This window comes from Neophocaena asiaeorientalis, unplaced genomic scaffold, assembly GCF_003031525.2.
Source record: "Neophocaena asiaeorientalis asiaeorientalis breed wild unplaced genomic scaffold, Neophocaena_asiaeorientalis_V1.1 scaffold253, whole genome shotgun sequence".
Lineage (NCBI taxonomy): Eukaryota > Metazoa > Chordata > Mammalia > Artiodactyla > Phocoenidae > Neophocaena > Neophocaena asiaeorientalis.
The window spans coordinates 1,424,651-1,440,642 of NW_020174553.1; positions in this window are offsets into that span (position 1 = coordinate 1,424,651).

Genomic DNA, 15,992 nt, shown 5'->3' on the forward strand with positions numbered 1-15,992 from the left:
CTTCAAACTTTCTTAATGGGTCAACAGGTTCAAAACAAACATGAGAAATGTACAAACAAGTTAACAAGATCTGAAATTCAGTCAATGATTTCTTATATTTAAAGAAAAAAGCTTATTACGTATTTTATCAAAGAATACAGTATCATAGTATTCATTTAAAAGAAAAAAAAGAAAGCTGGACTAGAAAGAGAACCCAAAAGAAGAAAGTTATCAAAAAAAAAAAATCTAAAAGGAAGGACAGAAATTCCCCTTTGTCTATTTACCATGATCTAAAGGAAAAAAAAAAAAAAGAAGAAGAAGAAGAAAAGAAAAGAAAAGGGAAAAGGGAGCAAAGTTTGACCAAAAGCAACTCAATGGCTTTTCAATAAGAAGAGTAAGCTTTCAATATTTGACGTGCTTACAGAAAACTGGAGTATTTTCTTCTCATTAAATTCATATCAACTTCTCTTAAATCACCACTTAACTCCAAATTTCCAATAGATTTTTTCAATTCAAAATATCCTAGACATGTTTAGTCAAGTGAAGATTTGGTAACAAATCTTCAACAGAATTTGTTATAAACCAATTTATCAAATATTTAGATGGAATAATAAATTCATTTAAAGGTTCCTCACTACTGGGGAAAAAGACATACTATTCAGTAAAGAGACTTGCCATATTTGAGGGGAAAATATAGTAAATATCTGCATCTCACACCAAATATACAATAAATTTTAGATACACTAAAGAGCTAAATATAGGGGTAAAAACATAAAAGTGCTAGAAGAAAATATAGAATACCTTTTTATAGTCTTCTGGTGGACTTGGTAAGACCCCAAACTGAGAAGTCATAAAGAAAAAGACTACTAGGTTATAGATGGGTGGGATAGGGAGGGTGGGAGGGAGGCTCAAGAGGGAGGGGATATGGGGATATATGTATACATATAGCTGATTCACTTTGTTATACAGCAGAAACTAACACAACATTGTAATGCAATTATACTGCAATAAAAATACAAAATAAAAAAAAAGACTACTAGGTTAGATTATATAAAATGCTAATATCTGTGAGGCAAAAATACTTATTTACTGTAATAATAAGCCACAATCTTCAGTCCACATTCCCATCCTAGTTAATTAACATTGACTCTTTGTAGGAGATGCTATCATTGGCAACATTCTAGAAAATTTCTCACTCAGTACAAGATTCAAGCAGTAACAGCCATCCCCATCCCACCTTCCCAGCCAGTCACTTCTTGCCTTGTTACTTGTTACTACAGGAGCAGATTCAGATTCTGTGGGCCTCACAGTATATATAAATTTATATATAAAACTTCATGAAAACTAATATCATATTAAAAATATAAAATTAGATACACAATCTTTATTGAAAATGAGAAAATAAATCACCTTTAAAATTTTTTAAATTGATATGCAAGATAAAAATGATAAAATCTAGAAAAATAACAGTATTCTTATTAATTAACTGTACAATACTATACATTTTCTACACTTTTGCTTCCTATTCTTTGATCCACTTTTATGATAATTGTGTACTACTATTTTCTAGAGAGGGTAAAATGATAATTCAGTCTTTCTTCTACAAAAGTTGATGGAAATTTATTTTGTTAACAGATTTACAAATATTTTTTCTAGCTTCACAACAATAAGCACCAGAGAACATATTCACATTCACTTTGGTCGTGAATCTGGATGAAGTAGGACCTTTCCTGGAAGCCATTCCTACACCAGATGGCCTAACAATAGTTTAACTATATATAGAAGTGACTGAGAGTCATCTACAGCCTACTAAATCCAGACTAAATGACGATCCATCTCATTTTCCCCTTAGCCAGATCCCAAAACTATCCACAATAATTCCGAATCCACCTGACAAGAGAAGAAATGGGATGGAGGGGAAACGTGATGGAAAAAAGAGAAAAGTTTTAACTGATGGTGATTAAAGTGTCTTACTCTGCAAATTTTACAAACATATATAGCCATATAAAAGCATTACTAGATTCCCTCCCAGAGCCTTCAAAGGTGCCCTTGCCAGTGAGGGGTTGTGAAACTTAAGCTGTATTAGATTAACAGTAAATCTATCTCTAGTTTCTTCCCATGACAGGCAAGTGAAAAGGAGCTGGAAGGATAAGAGGCAAAGGAATAGAGAAAGCAGTGATATTAAGAAGTCCATAATCACAAGTCAGCATACAACCTGGCCAATTCTAGGCAGGTGTTGAGTGGGGAGGGGGCAGTTGTTGGTATGAAGTAGAGAAGGGAATACAATCAAAGTGAAATGCATGAGAATGTATCACTCAGAGCCGGAGCCATGTGAGCACTGAATGTACTATATCATGCTGCAGATTCACATGTATGGAACATACATGCAACGGAGGAGGTCTACTGACAGGGAGCAGAGAGAGAGGAGGAGACTGGCACTGGCTAAATACTTCACAGACATGATTTCATTTAACTCTCACAACAGTCCAGAGAGTGGGTATTATTATGCTCATGTTCTGAAATTAAACATCAGAGATTATATAATCTTCTCAAGGTCACAAGCTAATAATTACTAACCCTGACCCCCACTGCCATTGTGCCCTACTGCCCACCCTCACTGGCAGTAAAGAATCTTCCACGCAACTCAGAAAATAAATGCCAAAACATAGGGACTTTTCAGTACAAGGTCACAGCCATTCATACGGGCCGGTGAAAGTGACTAAATTCGTAGTTAGAGAAAACAAAGCAAGTGATTTAGTCTGTGGTCAATCTTGTGTAAAGTCGTTGAAGACAATTGAGAAAGGACTTCCCAGCAGATGGCAGTTCAATAATGAGGCTGTTTTGCAGCTTTCCATCAGACTTTCTACTTAAATGCTATTGTAGGTATCTGTGCTTCCTCCTGTAAAATGAGATGACTGGAGATTATGAGCTTGAGTCAAGAGGGCATTGAATGAGAGGTGTCCACTCGCCTGACAGGGGCTTTGCCAGCAGTGTCTCATGAAATACAGGTTCCAAGCTGGGAAAATTCAAAGTGTGACTGGCATGGGAAAATTGTCAATATAAATAAGAAGTGGGCTACATGTATGAGAACTGGACAGACAGTACACATATAGATATATAGATCAGAAAGGAGAGTTCTGTGAGGTGAGTTTGGGGGATTAAGATGTCAGTATTTGGAAATCACAAAATTAGTGTGTTCTTCATCGTTAGAAAATAGAGGCAGGATTAAACAATGACTCATTTACATCTTAGATAACTTAGGCTTATTTTCTCCTATTTTCTCCTTTATTGAAATAATACTTTAAGTGATATAATCTCCAGAAAGTGAGATATACACATATGTATATATATATTTTTTCCAAAACATATTCTTTTGTATATTACCAATACATGGTGATATTGTAAAAGAGCTAAGAGAAAATATTTTAAAGGCAGGTGATGAAGGGGGGAAATTAATCCTCAATAGAATTTTCAAAAATCGGTGAAAGAAGAAGGAAATGATAAGTGAAATTGTATATTTCAATTGAAATTGTATGTGTATAGGCACATAAAAGAAGATAACTTTTGAAAGATTGAATTTCCCTCTTCATTCTGGAGAGAAAAAAGTGAAGGTTTTATTTTACATAGATGTTATAGAGTGGAGCATTTGCTGTCCCAAGCATTTGGAAGTGTAACAGATCTCAAGATTGCGCTGCAGAACCTCCTTTAAAGGGTATCATATGTATGAAATCCATATAGTCACATGGAATGAAAGCTAACACCTTGGTTTTCACGGATACAACTAGTCCTTTAAATAACTTCTCAGATTAGGGTTACACTAAGGAAAATGAAAATCTGCCTAGAAAACTACCCCATTTGGAAACACAATTAACAGACAAATTCCATCCCAGCTCAGGTTTTTTTTCTCCAGCAAATTAAAAGCTAGTGAAAGTTAAATATTTTGAGTTTTTTTCTTTCTTTTTTAAATAGACTGCATTTTTTAGAACAATTTTAGGTTCACAGCAAAACTGAGAGGAAGGTACAAAGATTTCCCATATACTTTTTACCTCCACTCATTACCAACTTCTTCACCAGAGTGGTACATTTGTTACAACTGATGAACCTACTTTGATACCTCATTATCACCAAAAGGCCATAATTTACATTAGAGTTCACTGGGTGTTGTACATTCTATGGGTTTGGGCAAATGTGTGGTGACACACATCACACATGTAACGTATCCACCCATATAGGAAATACTTTGAGATTTTTTAAATGTCACTTATTCATATTTTAACTAAAACTATGGGATGTGTCTTCTCCAAATCATCTTTTCTTTTTCCCACACATCATAATCTTTAAACATGATAGTGGTTTTGTTCTGTATGGTGTTTAGATATAGGTCAAGGTACTTTGGTTAGGTAATCTGTCTATTAAAGAGAGAATCACTGTATTTATGATAATAACTAGAACATAATAAAGTATAACTAAATATAAAACCGCATGAGACATAATGGAGTACTTTTATTGTAATTGTAATTTGGGCATGAGGAAATCATCATAAACCCCAGTTACCTCTCTGCAGGGTAGCTATGGCAGTAACTGAGACACCTTATTGACAGAGACCTTGTTCTCTCATTAACTTCAATGAGCCGAGCTGACTAATCAGATAGCTAAGCAAGTGTAGGGTACTTGTCTCTAAACTCCCAAGGACAGATTTTCAATTGATTTGTAACTACTAAAAACTGATGTATTATTAGAAGAAATGCTTGTATAAGTGAAAACGGGGGTGGGAGGAGTCAAGGAAGGCTCAGGGAGCTGTCAATCTCTATGCAAATCTGAGGCAAGTTTGAAGGGAAGCATCCTGGAACGCTCTGCTATCTAAGCAAGGACATCAGGGAGTCCTCAAGCCAAAGCTGACTGTCAGAGGACTTCTTTATCCTACAAAGAACTAAGTATTCCTGCCATACTCAGTCACTGACTCCAAGTAGCCCTGGGGAAGAGCAGCCTCAGTGCTTCACATAATATATCCGTTCCAGGACGTTCACTTCCCTCAGCCTCTGTCTTCCCACCTATACAGTCTGCCAGGGCAACCTGGGCGGTTCTGTTTTACTGAGAAGTGGTCGTATTTCCATGTTTCCATTAGCCACCTCAATAGCAAGTTTGCCCCAGCTTCTGGGGTCTTTGCTAGGGTATAAAGTCTTGTGACCCAAGAAAGTGCTCCCAGGTCAAAAAGACCTAATAAGACCATTAAAACTCCCATTGAGTCCCCATTTCCTGGCCTCAAGTGTACCCAGCCTAACTACTGCAACTACCATATGATGCTTAGAGGAGACAGAAGCAGGTAAGCAGGGCCTATTACAGAAACAACAAGGGCTCATTGGCAAAATTAACATTCCTAATTAAGCATCATCCTCAATACCATACTGAATATACCACTGGATCCCAAACTCGGCTGTCCATCAAAACAACCTGGGAAGATTTGTGTGTGTGTGTGTGTGTGTGTGTGGTACGCGGGCCTCTCACTGTTGCGGCCTCTCCCGTTGCGGAGCACAGGCTCCAGACGCGCAGGCTCAGCGGCCATGGCTCACGGGCCCAGCCGCTCCGCGGCATGTGGGATCTTCCCAGACCAGGGCACGAACCCGTGTTCCCTGCATCGGCAGGCGGACTCTCAACCACTGCGCCACCAGGGAAGCCCCTGGAAGATTTATTTTTAATACCAATTCTCAGCCCTCCTCTAGAATTTATTGAATTTAGACTCTTCAGAAGTACAGTTCAGTAAGTTGAAAACAAGATACATTGAAATTAATCCTTGTGTGAATTGATTAACTGGCTTTGAGAGAAATTTCAGGGAAATAAAAGGCATCTCAAAACAATTTTTAAGCTACAGCAAAATTTTGAATAATGATTTGACTCTCTTTTACAGTTATATTTTATACTAGTGTTTTGTTTTGTTTTGTTTTAAATCTCAGTGAGTAAGGAAGAACTTGCTTTCCTGGTAACAGATACCTGAGTAGTCTCTTTCAACTGTAAAAAATAGAGGTTTAACATCCTGACCTCCATGCCAAGAGACAGTCAAGACCACAGCATTAAAATCAAATGCTAGTAAAGTAATAGAATATACAATTAATCTAGTGCCCACTGATGCAAGGACTTTTAAGGCTTTTACTCAAGTAAGTATAATTACTCTCGTGATTATTCTGCCTTTTGTGAACATACTGACTGCTTGTAAATGTTTTAAAATAGGATAAATGAGAAAAACAGTCCATATAAAATCAAAATCCGAGCAACATAAACATACACATTTTATTTCTCCAGTCACACGAGTGCAAGGATTTACCACAAAGCCCAAAACGATCATTATATTGATATTTCATGATTAAACACACATTTTTCTGAAACAGCTTCAGGAAAATGTGACACAATTTTTAATACATCCCCAGGCATAGAAATCACCTGTATCTTCATTGAATCACCTCTAAATTCAACAGCAATCTAAATGGAGATTCATACAGACACAAAAAAAGCAAAGAAAATAAGTAGAATTCCAGTAATTCATGAGGTACGTGATGAAGGAAGAAATATGTGTGTATTGGTGATGAGAGAGAACCACATGCCTCATACATGACTTAAGGCCTTTGTAAATTGTCTAGTTTGTGTAAATAATCTGAATGGCTTGTCAGATTTTTGTATTAAATTATTATCTGTCACTCACTCTTTATTCAACATATGAATGTGGATAGATGGGCAGATGGATGGATGAATGGATAGATGGTGAAAATAAAATGAAAAAATTAAATGGCATATAATTTCAAAGAAACTATGTGGCATCACAGTTAAAACATGAGCATGGAGCCAAGCATACAGGGATTAAATCTCATATCTATTTACTAGCTATGCAATTGTAGGAAGTTACTTAGATCATCTGAGCCTCAAAATTTTTTGTCTGTGAATTAGAAGTACTAATATCTACTTTGTATGCTGTCTAGGAGGATTAAATAAGCTAATCACACACAAACACACACACACACACACACACACACACACACAAGTACTACACTTTACATGTAATAAATCTTATTACCAGTCTCCCTCTTTTCTCCTGAGAAGTATAAGGTACCTAAGTCTAGCTACAGCAAGTCTTTGACATTCACCATTGATCCATAACATAAAAGACTTTTTCCACTAGACCTACGAAATGTATTAACTATTAACTTCTTGGTTTTCACAGAAGTGTGCTTGTATAAAAGAAAAGTAAGTACATGAAGCTGTAGACAGGAATTCTCTAAGTCTAAACACAGGTCTTGAATAACATGAAATGACATATAAGTTGTCAACGTGAGGTTCATATACTAGCAAAAATCTATACTTAAAAACTTTTGTCACCTGCCTGTAAGACAAGTTTTTTAAATACTCCTATCCCTCTTATGGTTTTAAATTATTTTGTTGTTCTTCTTTGCAAACAATTATATTTCATGTTTTCAATATATTACAGAATATGTAGTATTTAACATCCTTGTAATTGGCAACAGGTTAACCATGAGCTTCCCTAAAGCAATCTTGCAAGGGAAGTAAAATTAAAAATGCAAGTATGAGAATAATGGAGCCTATATCAGGAACGTGAGAAGATAGCTCTAAGAGGAGGGACCTGAATGACATGATTTGAGAGGCAAAACTAAGGGTCCCCTGCCCAAAAGCTGTCTTCCCACTGCCACTGTCAATATATAAATCTAAATGTTTCATTGTTTTCAGGGAATTTATGTATTTTTTAATAAACCATTTGATTGAAGTATACATATAGAGAATCACATGGGCAGCATAATGAATTTTGGCAAAATATACCCAGCCACGTAACCATCACCCAGTTCAAGTAATAGGACTTCATGAGCACTCTGAAGCACTGTTCCTCTCCCCCAGGGCTTCGATATCAATATACCTCCTCCTTTCCAGAGTTAGCCATTATCCTGACTTCTATTACCATAGATAAGTTTTTGAACTTCAAACAAATGGAATTATACAGAAATATTCTTTTAACTCTATTAATAAATTTTCTGCTTTCTAAGATTCCTCCATGCTGTGGTATAATTATGACTCATTCATTGTCATTGCCATGTAGAACCCCATAGTATAAATTTACCACAATTATCCATTATACTGTTGACAGACACTTGGATTTTTTCCACTTATGAATTTGTTCATAGTGCCACCATAAAAATTATTCTGCACGTCTTTAGGTGTACGTATGTTATGTGTGTCCACCTAAGAGGAGAATTGCAGGGTCTTTGGATATGCTTACATTTAACCTTAGTAGACATTGCCATTTTCATCCCTGATACTGATTATTTTTAACTTCCTTTTATATTATTTATAAACTTTGAAAATAGCTTATCAATTACATTCATCTTTACAAGGAACAAACATTTGAATTTTCTTATTATTTATTATTCAATTTTTTTAATATTTGATAAATTTCTCCCCTTTATCCTTTCTTCCTTCAATCTTATTTGCGTTTAATTTTCTAACTTCTTAAGTTAAATATATAGCTCAGTGTTTTTCTGCCTCTTTTTTTCTAATATATGAATGTAAGATTTTCTAATATATGAATATTAGATTTTCTAATATAAGAATGTAAGATATATGAATGTAAGATTATCTAAGCTCAGATTTACCTACACTTCACATATTTGATATATTGTATTATCATTCTTATGTAGACAATATTTTTATACACTACAATTGCAATATATTCTTTGACTATAAGTTATACGCTTGAGGATATCAGTGAAAATCGTGGAGTAAGGAACTCCAAAATTCTGCCCCTCCATAAAAGTGATGGAAAAAACTGTCAGTATCAAATTTTTCAGAACTCCAGAACTTAACCAAAAGCTGCAGTAACCCAGAGAGCATTTATTCAAGAAAAATACACCATTTATTGAAGAGACTGTCCTTTTCCCATTGTATATTCTTGGTTTCTTTGTCCTAAATGATTGACCATGTATGTGTGAGTTCACTTCTGGTCTCTCTATTCTGTTCCATTAATCTGTGTGTCTATTTTTATGCCAATACCATGCTGTTTTGATTACTGTAGCTTTTGTAGTATAGTTTAAAACCAGGGAGCATGATACCTTCAGCTTTGTTCTCTCTCAAGATTGCTTTGGCTATTCAGGGTCTTTTGTGTTTACACATAAATTTTAGAATTGTTTGTTCTAGTTCTATGGAATAAGCCATTGGAATTTTGATAGAGCTAAAACTGAATCTGTAGATTGCTTTGGGTAGTATAGACATTTTAATAATATTAGTTCTTCCAATCCATGAGCATAGAATATATTCCCATTTATTTGTATCTTCTTCAATTTCTTTTATCAGTGTCTTATAGTTTTCAGCATACAGGCCTTTCACCTCTTTGGTTAAATTTATTCCTTGGTATTTTATTGTTTTGATGTAATTGTAAATGGGATTGATTTCTTAACTTCTCTGATAGTTCATTATCAGTGTATAAAAATGGAATAGATTTCTCTATATTAATTTTGTATCCTACAACTGAATTCATTTATTAGTTCTAATAGTTTTTTGGTATAGCCTAAAGGGTTTTCTATATATAGCCATGTCATGTGTAAATAGGGACAATTTTACTTTTTCCTTTCCACCTTGGATATCTCTTCCTTTTCTTGCCTAACTGCTGGGGCTGGGATGTCCAATACTTTGTTGAATAAAAGTGGTGAAAGTGGGCATCCTTGTCTTGTTCCAGATGTTAGAGGAAAAGCTAGGTTTTCACGGTTCAGTATGATGTTAGCCATGGGTTTGTCATATATGGCCTTTATTATGTGGAGGTGCATTCCCTCTATACCCACTTTGTCAAGAGTTTTTATTATTAATGGATGTTCAATATTGTCAAATGCTGTTTTGACATCTATTGATATGATTATATGATTTTGTTTATTCATTTTATTAATGTGGTGTATCACATTGGTTGAACTGCAGATGTTGAATCATTCTTGCATCCCTGGAATAAATCCCACTTGATTATGGTGTATGATCCATCTTGATTATAGTGTATCCTTTCTGTATAATATTGACTTAACTTTGCTAATATTTTGTTGAGAATTTTTGAATCTATATTCATCAGGGATATTGGCCTATAATCTCCTTTTTGTGGTATCTTTATCTAGTTTTGGTATCATGGTAATGCTGGCTTTGTAAAATGAGTTTGGAAGTGTTCCTTCCTCTTCAATTTTTTGGAAGAGTTTGAGAAGGTCAGATATTAAATTTTCTTTGAATTTTTGGTACAATACACCAGTGAAGCCATTTGGCCATAGGCTTTTGGTTGTTGGGAGGTTGTTTTTTTACTGATTCAATCTCCTTACTAGTAATTGGTATATTCAGATTTTTTGTTTTATCATGACTCAATCTTGAAAGACTGTATGTTTCTAGTAATTTATCCATTTCTTCTGATTTATTCAATTGTTGGTGTATAACTGTTCTTAGTAGTCTCTTATGATCTTCTGTGTTTCTGTGGCATTAGTTGTAACTTCTTTCATTTCTGAGTTTATTCATTTGAGCCCTATCTCTTTTTATCTTGGTGAGTCTAGCTAAAGGTTTATCCACTTTGTTTATCTTTTCAAAGAACCATCTCTTAGTTTCATTGATTTTTCTGTTGTTTTTTAGTCTCTATCATTTATTTTCACTCGGATCTTTATTCTTGTCTTGCATCTAATAACTTTGGGCTTCATTTGTTCTTCTTTTTCTCTTTCCTTTGGGTGTAAAGGATTTGAGATTTTTCTTGTTTCTTGAGGTAGGCCTGTATTGCTATAAACTTCCTTCTTAAAACTGCTTTTGCCACATCGCACAGATTTTGTAATGTTGTATTTCCAATTTTGTTTGTCTCAATGTATTTATAGATTTCCCATTTGATTTCTTTGTTGACCCATTAGTTGTTTAATATCCATATATTTGTGCTTTTTCCAGTTTTATTCCTGTAACTGATTTCTAATTTCATACTATTTTGGTTGGAAATATGCTTGATATGATTTCTGTCTGCTTAAATTTATTGAGACTTGTTTTGTGGCCTAATATGTGACCTATCCTGGAGAATGTTCCATGTACACTTGAGAAGAGTATATATTCTGCTGCTTTTGGATGGAATGTTCTATACATATGTATTAAACCTATCTGGTCTAATATGTCATTTAACATTGATGTTTTTCTTATTGAGTTTCTGTCTGGGTGATGTATCCATTAATGTAAGTAGGGGAGTAAAGTCCCCTACTATTATCCTATTGTTGTCAATTTCTCCCTTTAGTTCTGTTAATATTTGCTTTACACCTCTAGGTGCTCCTATGTTGGATGCATATATATTTACAAATGTTATATCCTCTTGTTGGATTGGCCCCTTTATCACTATGTAATGCCCTTCTTTTCTTTTATTACAGTCTTTGTTTTAAAGTCTATTTTTGTCTTATATAAGTATAGGCACACCATCTTTCTTTTTGTTTCTGTTTGCATGGAATATCTTTTTCCATCCCTTCACTTTCAGTCTGTGTGTCCTTGTATTTGAAATAGGTCTCTTGTAGGCAACATATGAATGAATCTCCCTTTTTCATCCGTTCAGCCATTCTGTGTAATTTGATCAGTGCATTTAGTCCACTTACATTAAAAGTAATTATTGATAGATATGTACTTATTGCCATTTTGTTGGTTGTTTTCTGGTTGTCTTTGTAGTTCTCTGTTTCTTTATTTTTCTCTTTGTCCCTACCCTTGTGGTTTGATGACTTTCTTTAGTGTTATGCTTGGATTCCATTCTCATTGTCTTTTGTATATCTACTATGTTTTTTGGCCTATTGTTACCATGAGGTTCACATATAACAACAACCTATATAAATAACAGTCTATTTTAGGTTGATAGCAACTTAAGTTTGAACACATTCTAAAAACTACATTTTTACTCCCTCTCTCTCTGTTTTATGTTTTTGATATCATATTTTACATCTTTTTATTTTGTGTAACCCTTAACTGATAATTGTAGTTATAGTTAATTTTAGTCCTTTTGACTTGCAGCCTTCATATTAGCTTTATAAGTGGTAAATCCACTACCTTTATTATATATGTGCCTTTACCAGTGATATTTTTACTTTCATACATTTCCTTGTTTTTAGTTAGTGCCTTTTTTTTTCAGCTTAAAGAAGTCCCTTTAACATTTCTCATAAGGTCAGTTTAGTGGTGATGAACCTCTTTAGCTTTTGCCTGTCTGGAAAGCTCTTTATCTCTTTCACTTCTGAATGATAACCTTGCGGGTAGGATATTCTTAGTTGGAAGTTTTTTCCTTTCAATACTTTGAATATATTGTGCCACTCCCTACTGGTCTGCAAATTTTCTGCTGAAAAAATCAGGGGATAGTCTTATGGCAGTTCCCTTGTACATAACAAGTTGTTTTTCCCCTGGTGTCTTTAAGATATTCTCTTTATCTTTAACTTTTGACATTTTAATTATAATATGTCTTGGTATGAATCTCTTTGGGGTCATCTTATTTGGATCTCTCTGTGTTTCCTGGACCTGGATGTCTGTTTCCTTCCCCAGGTCTGAGAAGCTTTCAGCCATTTTTATTCAAACAAGTTTTCTGCCCCTTTCCATTGCTTTTCATTTCTACCTGAATTACCATGTTTCTGTATTGGATTTTTTTCTTTTTACTATTTAGTATTTCTTTTAGTGCAGATCTGCTAGAAACAAGTTTTTTTTCCTGTTTTTTTGTTCTTGTTTGATTGTTTGACTTCAAACATCTTTATTTTATCCTTCAAAATATTTGAATGATATTTTTACTGGGTAAAGAATGCTAGGTTGGAAGATATTTTCTTTTAGAACACTTTTTACTTTTTCATTGCTTTCTGGCTTTGATAATTTCTCTTGAGATGTTAGTTGTCAGAGTTGTCATTGCTCCTTTGACAGTAAATTTGACTTTTTTGTCCCTGACTGCTTTTAGGTGTTTTTTATTCCTTTTATTTTTTTGGTCTTTGTTTATCAGCAGTTTTATTATAATGCACCTAGGTGTGGTTTTCTTTGTATTCATACTGCTTGGGGTTTGTGATGCTTCTTGTATCTATAGATTGATGGCTTCTAGTTTGCATGAAAAATACTCAATTTCTCATCAACTACTGTATCTGCTCTATTCTCTCGCCTTTCTCCTTCTGGGACTCCAATTACACATACATTAGATGTTTTAACAGTGTTTTATATATCTCTGGTGTTGTTTCTGTGTTCTTCTTTTCCATGCTTCAGTCTGAATATTTTCTGCTGACTCATCCTCCAATTCACTTATTTTTCAGCTGTTTCTAATTTGGTGTTAAATTCACCATGAGTTTTTAGTTTTGTTTTGTTTTTTTCAGTATTTTTTCTATTTTTTTGTTCAAATTCCCTATCTTATCATTTATATTTTGAAAATATTAATCACAGTCATTTTTAAGTCCATGTCTGATTCATCCAGTACCTGGATTGCCTAACGGTTTATTTGTTTTTATCTATTTTTTCTCTTGGTTTTTCATTTTTTGAGCCTGATCTTTGGTATGCTTAGTAAGGTTTTTTATTCAATACAAGCATTTTGAAGGAACATTGGAGGAATAAACTGAGGCTTTAGATGTTATCTGCTTCCACAGAGTATTTACTTATGCTTCTGTCAGAAAGAATAGAGGCTGATTACCTTAATTCAATCATGATTGATCTATCAATATTTCAAAGCAGTTTCAGTCATTATGATGGTTTCTTTTCCAGTTTGCCATTATTCTTAGAATATAGTCCTTCAGGATTCCCAAATAAAATCCTTCATGATTTATCAAGGCTCTTGCTCTTTAATGGGCATTAAATTTGAATTTTTTTCTCCCCAGTGAATAGAAATAACTGAAAGTTCTACTTAGATTTTTAGTCTTTCAATCATAATTTTTGCTCAGTCTCTCAACCTCTCAACTGCTGCTTCCAAATTAGTAAATCACTCAAAGGAAGCATTGCAGAATACTGGACTAATCTCAATGCATTTCTATTTCTTTTGGAAATACTGGCATCAAGCCTTGTTGCTTTGTAGCTCTCCAATATCTTCAAACAAACATTTCCCCCCAAAATGTTTGGGATTTATCCAGCATTTCTAGTTGGTCTCAATGTGGAAGTAGGTCTGATATATTCTACTTTCTTATCTGGAAGAGGAAGTTGGCCTATTTATTTGTAAAAGGACTCTTTCAAGGTATGTTGATACAATAATTGATTACCTAGTTTTTAGAGTAACAATGAAGTGTTAGTTTACTTTTTTCTGGGAAAATATATAACTGTTAATATATTTCACATATACAAATATAATATAGGTTTATGTAGAACTTTGAAAGTTAAAAAAGCATAAAGAAGAAAATAAAATCACCTGTAAGCTTACCACCAGAGATAAATCCTGCTAGACATTTGATATATATTCTTCTGTTGTTTTTACTCCACAGTATTTTTTTCCCCAAAATATGATTATAGTATATACACAGTTTTGTAACCTTCTAACTTAAAATATATTGTTAAAAGATATATTATCTTTTATATTTATATCTAATAATATATAGACATATAGTTAAAATATACAAAATGTATTATTAAAAGATATAAAACATCTTTCTATGTCATTGAATATTTTTCTCCTGCATATTTTTGTTTTAGACAGTTATCAGAATTTAATAAATTATCATTATTAGATAGTAGGTTGTTTCTCAGTTTGGGATTGTTATGAACAGTATTTAGATAATTATCTTTATATACATTTATGAATTGTCTAAATATAAATTCCTATAAGTGGGATTGCTGTGTCAAAGAGTACAAATAGCCAAAGGTTTTTGATACATATATATATAGCTAAATTGCCTTCTAGAAAAATTATCAGTTGACTTCCTTCCAAGAGAATATGAGAATGCCCAAGGTTGAGAATCTGCCTGCTAATGCGGGGGACATGGGTTCGAGCCCTGGTCTGGGAGGATCCCACATGCCGCGGAGCGACTGGGCCCGTGAGCCACAACTACTGAGCCTGCGCGTCTGGAGCCTGTGCTCCGCAACAAGAGAGGCCACAATAGTGAGAGGCCCACGCACCACGATGAAGAGTGGCCCCCACTTGCCACAACTAGAGAAAGCCCTCACGCAGAAACAAAGACCCAACACAGCAAAAATAAATAAATAAATTACTAAACTCCTACCCCCAACATCTAAAAAAAAAAAAAAAAGGGATCTTTTTTACTTGCACTTTTGGTTGCTGGGAAAATTTGCTTAATAATTTAATTGTTAATTAGCTGCAAAATTCATTTGCTAACCATACTGGAGAATTTCCTATGGATCTGATAATATAATAAATAAAACACTGCCATGATTTGGAGATTTCTGATTATTTATGTTTGACTACATATGCTATGTAACTGCAACTAAAAGGCCATTTATTCAGTACCATCTCACTATCTTCTCTTCCTAAGAATGCACCACTAACATGCATAAATACAGTTTGCACAAATGCATGAAGGAAGCAGAGGAGAATGGCTAATTATGAGAAGAAGGGCACAGGAAGAGATAACCGAAGTGGCACAAGAATGATAATCTTTAAATAACTTATAACCAAGTAACATCAAATCAACAGATATTTATTAAGATGTTCCACCTTTTCCATTCTTGATTCCTGTATTATTCTGCATTTTTGGCAGGTTGCCGACAGGCAATCTTCTCTCAAAAGTATTGTTGGGCTCTAATATGTCTGTAAGAGCTGTCTTCAGACTCTCCTATTGCTGACTGGTATCAATTACACAAACTTATATAAACACCTACTCTATAGAGATGCAACAGGCAAAATCTTCCTGCCTGGCACTTTAACGCAGTCAAATTCAGCACCACGATAGCAGTACTTACAGTATAGCAGCCAATAAGGAGACCTTAATTTCTCTCAGAACCTAGGTAGCATGTAATAAATTCTCCATATCTTCACAAATTTTTAAACAAAATATTTTTACTCTTATTCTAACCTTCAAAAATGCACTATAACCAGA